Source organism: Oncorhynchus nerka, linkage group LG4 (genome assembly GCF_034236695.1).
Source record: "Oncorhynchus nerka isolate Pitt River linkage group LG4, Oner_Uvic_2.0, whole genome shotgun sequence".
NCBI classification, from domain to species: Eukaryota; Metazoa; Chordata; class Actinopteri; order Salmoniformes; family Salmonidae; genus Oncorhynchus; species Oncorhynchus nerka.
The window spans coordinates 65,982,796-65,993,731 of NC_088399.1; positions in this window are offsets into that span (position 1 = coordinate 65,982,796).

Sequence of the window (10,936 nt, forward strand, 5' to 3'; positions counted from 1 at the left end):
TGTATGGGCCACAGGTGGTGGCAGACAGAAGGGAGATGGTGGACTGTCTGACGCCCCTGTGTGTCACAAATAGGAAATTAGTGATAGGGGGGATTTTAATACAGATTTAGGAAGAGGGGGATAGCAGTGCGGGCGCCATTGCCAGGCTAATGGCTTGCCATGGTCTGGTAGATGGTGGTCTGCACACTACTCCGAAAATGGACGGTCCTACATGGCGTAACTCCAGGGGGTTGAGCGGAGGCTCGACTATATTTTTGTACCCAGGTCTTTGGGTAAGTTGTCTGGGCGGCTGTTGCCTGTTTTCTTTTCGGATCACGACGGGGTGCTCCTGCAGGTGGGGTCGCCAGTCTGCCTCTTTGGTAGAGGGTACTGGAAGCTAGATCGGGATGTGCTGGAGGAGCAGGCTTTTGTTGACGGGTTTTATGGTTTCTTTTGGAGGCTGGAGGGCCTCCGGTCCATGTGCGAGGGGGTGTTAGAGTGGTGGGAATTAGTTAAGGTGAGGATTAGGGCTTTTATAATAGGGTATTGCAAGAGAAAAAAAAGGGAGGAGAGGAGGGAGGTGGATCGTATCCAGAGGTTAATTGAACTCGAATACGAGGCAGGCAACCTCGGCGGGTCGTTTGACTGGGAGAGATCCGCAACCCTAAAGGCGCAGCTCAGGGAGTTGCAGGAGCGGAAGGCTAGAGTTTTCCTTGAGCGAGCGCATAGTGGCTTTCTAGAACATAATGAGACTTGTTCTGCTATGTTCTTTAAGTTGGTTAGGGCAAGACAGAGTAGGAAGGTAATGCATGGTGTTAGGGAAGAAAATGGTAGTATAGTTAGAGAACCAGAGGATATGGTCAGGGTGACAACTGATCATTTCCAAGGTTTATTTAAGGAAAGGGAAATAGATGTAGAGCAGGGAAATGTGTTTTTAGAACACTTGTCCAGGCGGTTGCCGGAGGACATTAGAGAAGTGATGGAGGCCCAGATCTCACTAGAAGAGGTTGAGAGCGCTCTTAGGAGGATGGGAAAAGGGAAGGTGCCTGGGATAGATGGGCTGCCGGCTGAGTTTTATCTCAAGTTTTGGGGTATACTTGGACCAGTGGTCCTCGAAGTCTTGAAGGCCATCCTTGAGACGGGGTCCCGGGGGGATCAATGGCTGTTGGTGTGCTGTCACTTTTATATAAGAAGGGGAAGTAACAGACCTTGGCAACTGGCGGCCGTTGACCATGCTGTGTGTAGATTACAAGCTACTTGCAAAGGTTTTAGCAGACCGGTTGCGCACAGCCCTTCCCTACGTCGTTCATGAGGATCAGACGTGCGGGGTAGAGGGCCGCTCTATTAGATGGAACCTACAGTTAATCAGGGACTCCATCGCTTGGGTTGAAGATAGAGGTCTGCCTTTAATGGTAGCAGCGCTAGATCAGGCGAAAGCCTTCGATCGCGTGAATAGATCCTTTTATTCAGAGTGTTAGGTCGATTAGGATTTGGGGAGAAGTTTATAGGATGGATTCGTACATTATATGTCGGAGCGGGGTGCCGAGTTAGTGTAAATAGTCACTTGGGTGATGTTTTTGACCTCTCGTCTGGGGTCAGGCAGGGGTGCCCACTCTCGGCTCTCCTCTTCGTTCTGTACATGGAGCCTCTGGGGGCTGCCATTAGGGCAGACACAGGGGTGGAAGGTTTGCTGATCCCTGGAAGTGGTGGGCTGCGTGTTAAGATGACGCAGTACGCCGACGACACTTCTTTGCTGTTGTGCAAGGACTCGTGCCTGACAAGGTCCCTTGCCATCTTTGGGGATTTCACCCGAGCGTCGGGAGCAGTTCTGAACCATGCAAAGTCTTCTGTCAAGTTTTTCGGAAGATGGCGCAGTAGAACGGATGTGCCTGGGGGGTTATCTCTCTGTGAGGGGGCCCTGAGGATTCTCGGGGTCCATTTTGAGACCTCCGGCTCAGCGACGCTAAACTGGAACATGCGTATCGCAGTGGTACAGAGGAAGCTAGCAATGTGGAAGGCTAGGTATTTGTCTTTTATGGGCAAAGTCCTGGTCCTAAAGGTGGATGTGTTGCCGTCTCTTTTGTATTTGGCATACATCTACCCATTGCCGGCTTGTCTGAGGAGGCCTCTAGTGAGGCTTGTGTTTCAGTTTATGTGGAGTGGCAGGTGCGAGTGGGTCGCCAGGGCACGCATGATCTGTCCTATCGGGGAGGGAGGTAGGGGGGTACCACATTTCCCCCTCAAGCTGGACTCAATTTTTGTTTCCTTCTTGTTAACGGAGCTTGCTCAGCCAGTGATACACCCGTCCGGTTACCTCCTGCGGGTGTTTTTCTCGTATCAGGCGAGAAGCATAATGGTGTGGTCTAACACGGGTCCTCGGGCGGAACATCTGCCGTGGCACTTTGGTCATGCGGCCAAGTGGCTACGTGCGCACCCTGAGGTTGAAGTTGCCCGAGTAGGTTTAGATCACAGGCATCTGTACGAGGAGGTCAGAAAGGCAGGGAGTCCGGCGCCTGTAGTGGGCATCTCGGAAGTGGTCTGGGAGGGAGTGCAGGCGCGGGGTCTGGATAACAGGCTCAAGGACCTGAATTGGTTGAGCCTTCATAAGTGTTTGCCGGTACGTTCCATCTTGTACCGGTATAATTTGGTGCAATCCCCCACCTGTCCAAGATCCTCTTGTGGCAGGGAGGAGACTGTGCGCCATGTCTTTTGGGACTGTGCCTTTGCCGGAGTAGTATGGGCTAGGGCACGGGTGTTGTTAGGTTTGGTAAAGGGGGGATTTTGTATTGACGTGGGCCAGGTTAGAGAGGGGTGTAGGGAGAGCGAGAGGGACGGATAGGGACAGGTTTCTGCTCTGGCTTCTCATGAGTCTCTTTAAACGGGGGCTGTGGGAAGCAAGACAGAACATGGTGAAGACAGGGAAAGATTGGGGGGTGGAAGGGATAGTGAGGAGGGTGGAAGGAGATTTGAGGGGGAGGATGAAGAGGGGGAGAGGAAGTGGGGGCAGCATGCTGCTCGGGAGAGGTGGAAGGGGGGGTTTAGGGCTGGGTGTCATTTAGATTTGTAAGAGGATAGATTAGGGACGGGGAGATAGGGAGAGGTATTTTATAGGGTAACGGGGAGGGAAGATGCTCCCCTGAGGTTTTGTTTGGGGTTTATGTTTTAGTTTAATTAGTTTATTTAAAATACCATTATTTGTGTATATATGTAAATTATGTGTTGTAAAGAATGAATGGTATTGAAGATAATAAAAAAAATATATAATTTTTTTTAAAAAAGGACTGTTTTGAGTTTTCACATTTCTTGTTTTTTGTAGTCAGTTGTTCATGTGTACCTTAACGCATTAAAAAGAACCATGGACACTTACCACGACGCATATTGGTCCTCAGATCCGTTTCGCCTCTCCTCTTCGGAAGAAGAGGAGGAAATTCATTACAGAATCACCCACCAACCAACTCGGACCAAGCGGCGTGGTAAACAGCAGCGACGACAGCAACAACAGCGGCCAGCATCAGAGCAGAATCTGGACTACACGACTTGGGAGGAGATAGACAGGTGGGCGGTCGACCCAGGGAGAGTGCCGGAGCCCGCCTGGGATTCGATGGAGCAGTGCAAGGAAGGCTACAGGAGAATGAGGTTGGCGAAGCCAGCACGGCAGTGCGACAGGTACGAGAGGCAGCCCCAAATTATTTTTTGGGGGGGCACACGAGGTGTGGTACTAAGCCAGGTAGCAGACCTGAGCTCACTCCTCGTGCTTATGATAAGCAGCGCATTACTGGTCAGGCACCGTGTTATGCGGTTAAGCGCACGGTGTCGCCAGTGCGTGCCCATAGCCCGGTGCGCTATAGGGCAGCCCCCCGAGATTGCCATGCGAGTGTGGGCATTGAGCCAGGGCGTATGGTGCCTGCTCAGCGGGTCTGGTCGCCGGTACGCAGTTTTGGTCCAGGTTATCCTGCGCCGGCTCTGCGTGCTGTGTCTCTGGGGCGCTGGGAGGGTGCAGTGCGTCTTCTGCCTGCGCTCCGCTCGTGCCGGGCAAATGTGGGAGTGGAGCCAAAGGGAGAGGTGCGTGTAGTAAGCACTAGATCTCCCGTGCTTACCCACAGCCCGGTTCAACCTGTGCCTGCACTCTGGAGGGTCCGGGCTAGAGTAGTTGTCCAGCCTGGGGAAGTGGTGCCAAGGTTGCGCACCAGAGCTCCAGTGCTCCCCCACAGCCCGGTCCTTCAGGCTCCTCCTAACACCAAGCCTCCTGAAGGTCTCCCCAGCCTGGTGGTTCCTGTGGCAGCCCCATGCACCAGGCTGTCTCTCTGTCTCCTCCCTGCAGGTGGTCCCGCCTGTCCGGCGCCGCTGCCGGAGCGTCCCGCCTGTCCGGCGCCGCTGCCGGAGCGTCCAGCCTGTCCGGCGCCGCTGCCGGAGCGCCCCTCAGCCCAGAGGCGCCAGAGCCCCTCAGCCCAGAGGCGCCAGAGCCCCTCAGCCCAGAGGCGCCAGAGCCCCTCAGCCCAGAGGCGCCAGAGCCCCTGCCCCTCTGTCCCGTGGGGTCATTGAGAGGGGTGGCCATGGTGAGAAAGCCACGGAGGCGGACAATAAGGCGGACTAAGACAATGTTGAAGTGGGGTCCGCGTCCCGCGCCAGAACCGCCACCGCGGACAGACGCCCACCCAGACCCTCCCCTATAGGTCAAGGTTTTGCGGCCGGAGTCCGCACCTTTGGGGGGGTACTGTCACGTTCTGACCTTTATTTCCTGTGTTTTGTATTAGTTAGTATGGTCAGGGCGTGAGTTGGGTGGGCAGTCTATGTTTGTTTTTCTATGATTTGAGTATTTCTATGTTTCGGCCTAGTATGGTTCTCAATCAGAGGCAGGTGTCATTAGTTGTCTCTGATTGAGAATCATACTTAGGTAGCATGGGTTTCACTGTGTGTTTGTGGGTGATTGTTCCTGTCTCTGTGTTTGCACCAGATAGGACTGTTTTGAGTTTTCACATTTCTTGTTTTTTGTAGTCAGTTGTTCATGTGTACCTTAACGCATTAAAAAGAACCATGGACACTTACCACGACGCATATTGGTCCTCAGATCCGTTTCGCCTCTCCTCTTCGGAGGAGGAGGAGGAAATTCATTACACTTATTCTGGTGACATGATGAACGATGCTTGACTGCCGTTTGACAAATAAAAATATGCTCGCTCTTTAATAACCTCATAAAGGCATGAAGAACAACCTACCTGAACTGTAGCTGCAAGCTATTGGCTAGAGCGTAGATGTCAAGACCAGAGTAGGCACATTCGCAATTTAACGCAACAGATGTTGTGACAAAACTATCGGTTGAGTTGAAAATGCTATGGAAAACACATTGAACATTAGATTTTTTTATTAGGTTCATGAAAACGTTTTTTTTTTTTAAGTACATTGTGTGCATTGCATCATCACGCACAGATTTTTATCTGCAACAAGTCCATTTGGTGGAAACACCATTGGTGGGAAAACATTTTGCATATTTTCCAGATCTCACATTATAATTTGCATTGTACTGCCTCCCTTTTTGTCAAGTGGCTTTCTGTGTGTCTTCTTGGTTATTAAACTTATCCATTTTTGGGTTGGCATGTGTGTGTGTCTTTGATTAAATGCCTAGCCTCTCCTTGCACATGAACAAAGGAATACAGCACATGCAGACTGCACACACACACACTTTTTTGTGCCACAGTTTGCTATGCTATCGGGGTGGTCTGCCATGAACCCTCTTCTGTTTGACTCTCAGGATAAACCAGACGTGTGTGTGTGGCTATAAACCCTCATAACCCTAATGTATATTATTCCTCCAAACACCACCGCTGACATGTTATAGCCACTGGTTTCCATTTCCTCCCAGGGAAAAGTGCTTCCTAGGTTTCCAACTGCAGGAGAAACAATTATCGCCGCTAGCCGGCGAGACAAGAGAAATGATGTGTCACATGTCATATAAATACATTATTACCTCATTCATGGTCATCCATATCCTCCCTTGGCCAATGAAATGCCATCATCTTCTGGGAGTATGACTAGCCAGAGTTTTGGCCAGAGCAGTCAGCTTCTTACTGTAAGTGAGACAAGCACAGTTATTTGCCCAGGTTTTTTCCCCAGTTATCCAGTTTTCCACCGCTATTTGCATCCAAGGAAAAAGAACAGCGAGTCAGCTAAACGTCTGGCTTTGTGGTTTCTTTAAAAGGGAAGGAATGAACGGGGGAAAATGACTTAACAGCTGGCCTATTTTCTCACTGTCGTGTGAGTGCGTTATGGATCGCAGCGTAGGAATATGGAGAGTCAGAGGAGGCCTATAGCAGACAGAACTCTTGCTCGCAATTGTATGCCTGTGTGTTGTGAGATCGCTGTCTCTCTTTCTGAATTTAATTGAAGAAGCTATATTGGCATGGATACTGCAAGAACTTACATTACCAAAGCAAATGTATTGGGAGGGACATATTGTACGAATGATGACAGAAAAATCTCCCTATCTGCAATACTCAATATTTAATTGTCATTACAAATGAAAATACACTTCCCAACAACCCATCTTTGAGCCTGCACAGTAATGACAAAAGTGACCTATAAAAATATGCCACCCTGTATTTTCCTTTATGTGGTAAATAAGCAGGAACTGTAAGGGTTAAATAAGACCGCCGAGAGTGACTCAGATGGGCTAAATTACAGACTTCGAATATACACAACTCGGTTCCTTCTAATTTAGGTGATATACTTTGGTAACCCTGCCTGTCCATGGAAAACAAAATGCATCCTACCTGTAGGCATGGATTAAGTCAAATGTTTGTTTACCTACTGATTGTGGGTTATTTGTTTCAAGGAGTTCCAGCATATTTCTGAAGCAATGTTGAACCGCATTTGAAATCACGCCCATGAGTCACTTAATGACCTGTGTGCTACCAGATGATGGTTTCTGTGTGTCTGTAGCACAGGAAGTTGGTGGGACCTTAATTGGGGAGCACGGGCTCGTCGTAATGGCTGGATCGGAATAGGTGGAATGGTATCAAACACATGGTTTCCATGTGTTTGATGCCATTCCATTCGCTATGTTCCAGCCATTATTATGAGCCATCCTCCCCCCAGCAGCCTCCACTGGCTATGGTTACTTGCATGTCAGAAAATGTTTATATTATAACTGAGGAATGCATCTGGTTTTGTTTGGTCGGATCCATTTAACGTGGCTTCCCTCACCAAAGGGTATTTGGTTATTATTGGTCACGAATTGAAACTGAATTAATTCACAGTGGCAGTTTTTTCTGGGCACCTTCATTGGGCCTCGTGTAAGCTAAGAAACTGTCCTTATTTCTTAACATAATAATTCTCAAAGCTTTTTCACTCTGAGACGTGGCACAAACAGTCTTGTGCTTTAGGACCACCAATCACCCTCGTTCAATGTGTATTTAGTCGTCCACCTGGATGCCTGAATAAACCAGCCAGGTCCTCAAAAGGAAAACGCCTCTGTCCTTATAACATCGGGCACACAGCCATGCAATCTCTATAGACAAACATTGGCAGTAGAATGGCCTTACTGAAGAGCTCAGTGACCTTCAACGTGGCACCATCATAGGACGCCACCTTTCCAACAAGTCAGATCGTCAAATTTCTGCCCTACTAGAGCTGCCCCGGTCAACTGTAAGTGCTGTGAAGTGGAAATGTCTAGGAGCAAGAACGGCTCTGCTGCGAAGTGGTAGGCCACACAAGCTCACAGAATGGGACCGCCGAGTGCTTAAGCACGCAGCGCGTAAAAAATTATTGCATCACATGTGCAGTGCACTGTGCCAACACATGTACAGCTGATTCTCAAGATCTTGCACACTAATGAGATGCTATTGAGCCCACACTACTACACTGTCTGAGCCAAGGACTACATGCTTTCTGGTAAGTTTTGATTACAATACTGGGTGGGGTGAATATATTTTATATGACATACATGATAGGCTAACTAGTAAATTGTAGCCTACAGAGAAGTGTGTTTAAAGTATGTTTTTGCTACCATGTGGGTCTTAGCTTGCTTGAGCCTGCTAACTGAGGAGTGTTAATTCACCTGTTTCCATACGTTTCATTTTAAAACATTTATTTTACAAAGGAGTTGTTTAATCTAACTGCTTAACTATTTATCTGTACATGGAATTGTATTTAGTTGTTTTTTTACAACAAAAAAATCTAATCTTTACAGGAAAATGCCATGGGCACTATGTGATGTGTGGAGAGATTTTCACTGCAGCTAATGTAGAAGGAAAAGCTGTGTACATTTGCAAATACTGTGCCAAATCATATGTGAAGAATGCAACAAAGATGCAGAATCATACAAGTACATTCGTGGCCAAAAGTTTTGAGAATGACACAAATATTAATTTCCACAAAGTTTGCTGCTTCCGTGTCTTTAGATATTTTTGTCAGATGTTACTATGGAATACTGAAGTATAATTACAAGCATTTCGTAAGGGTCAAAGGCTTTTATTGACAATTACATGAAGTTGATGCAAATAGTCAATATTTGCAGTGTTGACCCTTCAAGACCTCTGCAATCCGCCCTGGCATGCTGTCAATTAACTTCTGGGCCACATCATGACTGATGGCAGCCCATTCTTGCATAATCAATGCTTGGAGTTTGTCAGAATTTGTGGGTTTTTGTTTGTCCACTCGCCTCTTGAGGATTGACCACAAGTTCTCAATGGGATTAAGGTCTGGGGAGTTTCCTGGCCATGGACCCAAAATATCGATGTTTTGTTCCCCAAGCCACTTAGTTATCACTTTTGCCTTATGGCAAGGTGCTCCATCATGCTGGAAAAGGCATTGTTCATCACCAAACTGTTCCTGGATGGTGATGAGAAGTTGCTCTCGGAGGATGTGTTGGTACCATTCTTTATTCATGGCTGTGTTCCTAGGCAAAATTGTGAGTGAGCCCACTCCCTTGGCTGAGAAGCAACCCCACACATGAATGGTCTCAGGATGCTTTACTGTTGGCATGACACAGGACTGATGGTAGCACTCACCTTGTAATCTCCGGACAAGCTTTTTTCTGGATGCCCCAAACAATTGGAAAGGGGATTCATCAGAGAAAATGACTTTACCCCAGTCCTCAGCAGTCCAATCCCTGTACCTTTTGCAGAATATCAGTCTGTCCCTGATGTTTTTCCTAGAGAGAAGAGGCTTCTTTGCTGCCCTTCTTGACACCAGGCCATCCTCCAAAAGTCTTCGCCTCACTGTGTGTGCCAATGCACTCACACTTGCCTGCTGCCATACCTGAGCAAGCTCTGTACTGATGGTGCCCCATCCCGCAGCTGAATCAACTTTAGGAGACGGTCCTGGCGCTTGCAGGACTTTCTTGGGCACCCGAAGCCTTCTTCACAACAATTGAACCGCTCTCCTTGAAGTTCTTGATGATCCGATAAATGGTTGATTTAGGTGCAATCTTACTAGCAGCAGTATCCTTGCCTGTGAAGCCCTTTTTGTGCAAAGCAATGATGACGGCACGTGTTTCCTTGCAGGTAACCATGGTCGACAGAGGAAGAACAATGATTCCAAGCACCATCCTCCCTTTGAAGCTTCCAGTCTGTTATTCGAACTCAATCAGCATGACAGAGTGATCTCCAGCCTGGTCCTCGTCAACACTCACACCTGTGTTAACGAGATAATCATTGACATGATGTCAGCTGGTCCTTTTGTGGCAGGGCTGAAATGCAGTGGAAATGTTTTTGAGGGGATTCAGTTCATTTGCGTGGCAAAGAGGGACTTTGCAATTAATTGCAATTCACCTGATCACTCTTCATAACATTCTGGAGTATATGCAAATTTCCATCATACAAACTGAGGCAGCAAACTTTGTGAAAATTAATATTTGTGTCATTCTCAAAACTTTTGGCCACGACTGTACATAAAGTTCCCTCAGCGCTCACAACAAGCAACCTCTGACAAAAGTCCCTCTACTTTTATTCAAGGTGAAAATGATGAATTAGACACCTTATCGATAGCAACAGCTAATGGTTCTCTTGGAATCAGAGTTTTTTTGACTCAATTGAGGAAGGTAGGCAGAGAAATGCTGATTAATGTCTTGCTCGAGCTGTGAATTGGAAGAGATTTCTGAATGTTCTTCGCCCAGCATACTCCCCTCCAACCAGACATGCTTTATCTACTCATTTTCTGGATGCATAGTTCAACAGAGTTCAAGTGAAGTCAAGCAAATCATAGAGAAAGCAGACTATTGCAATCATCTCTGATGGGTGGTCGAATGTTCGTGGGCAAGGAATAATTAACTACATCATCTCCACCCCTCATTCAGTATTCTACAAGAGCATAGACACAAGGGACAACAGACACACCGGTCTCTACATTGCAGATGAGCTGAATGCAGTCATCAAAGTATTTGCACTGGTGACATGATGGCTGCTTGGTCTAAAGTGGAGGAGTCCTGCCTTCACCTCACACCCATTGGCTGTACTGCGCATGCATTGAATCTGCTCCTCAAGGACACCATGGCACTGTAAACAATGGATACACTCTACAAGAGAGCCAAGGAAATGGCTTGGTATATGAAGGGTCATCAAGTTATTGCAGCAATGTACCTCACCAAGCAAAGTGAGAAGAATAAGAGCACCGCATTGAAGCTGCTCAGCAACACCCGTTGGGGTGGTGTTGTCATCACGTTTGACAGTCTTCTGGAGGGAAAGGAGTCTCTCCAAGAAATGGCCATATCACAGTCTGCCGATATGGACAGCCCCATCAAGAGGATCCTCCTGGATGATGTATTTTGGGAGAGAGTGGTAAGCAGCCTGAAACTCCTGAAACCTATAGCAGTAGCCTTTGCACGGATTGAGGGAGACTATACCATCCTGTCTGATGTTCAGAAGAAATCCGTACTGCCCTGCCCATTTCTCTGTTGCTCCAAGCAGAGGAAACTGCAGTTCTGAAATACATCAAAAAGCGTAAAGACTTCTGCCTGAAGCCC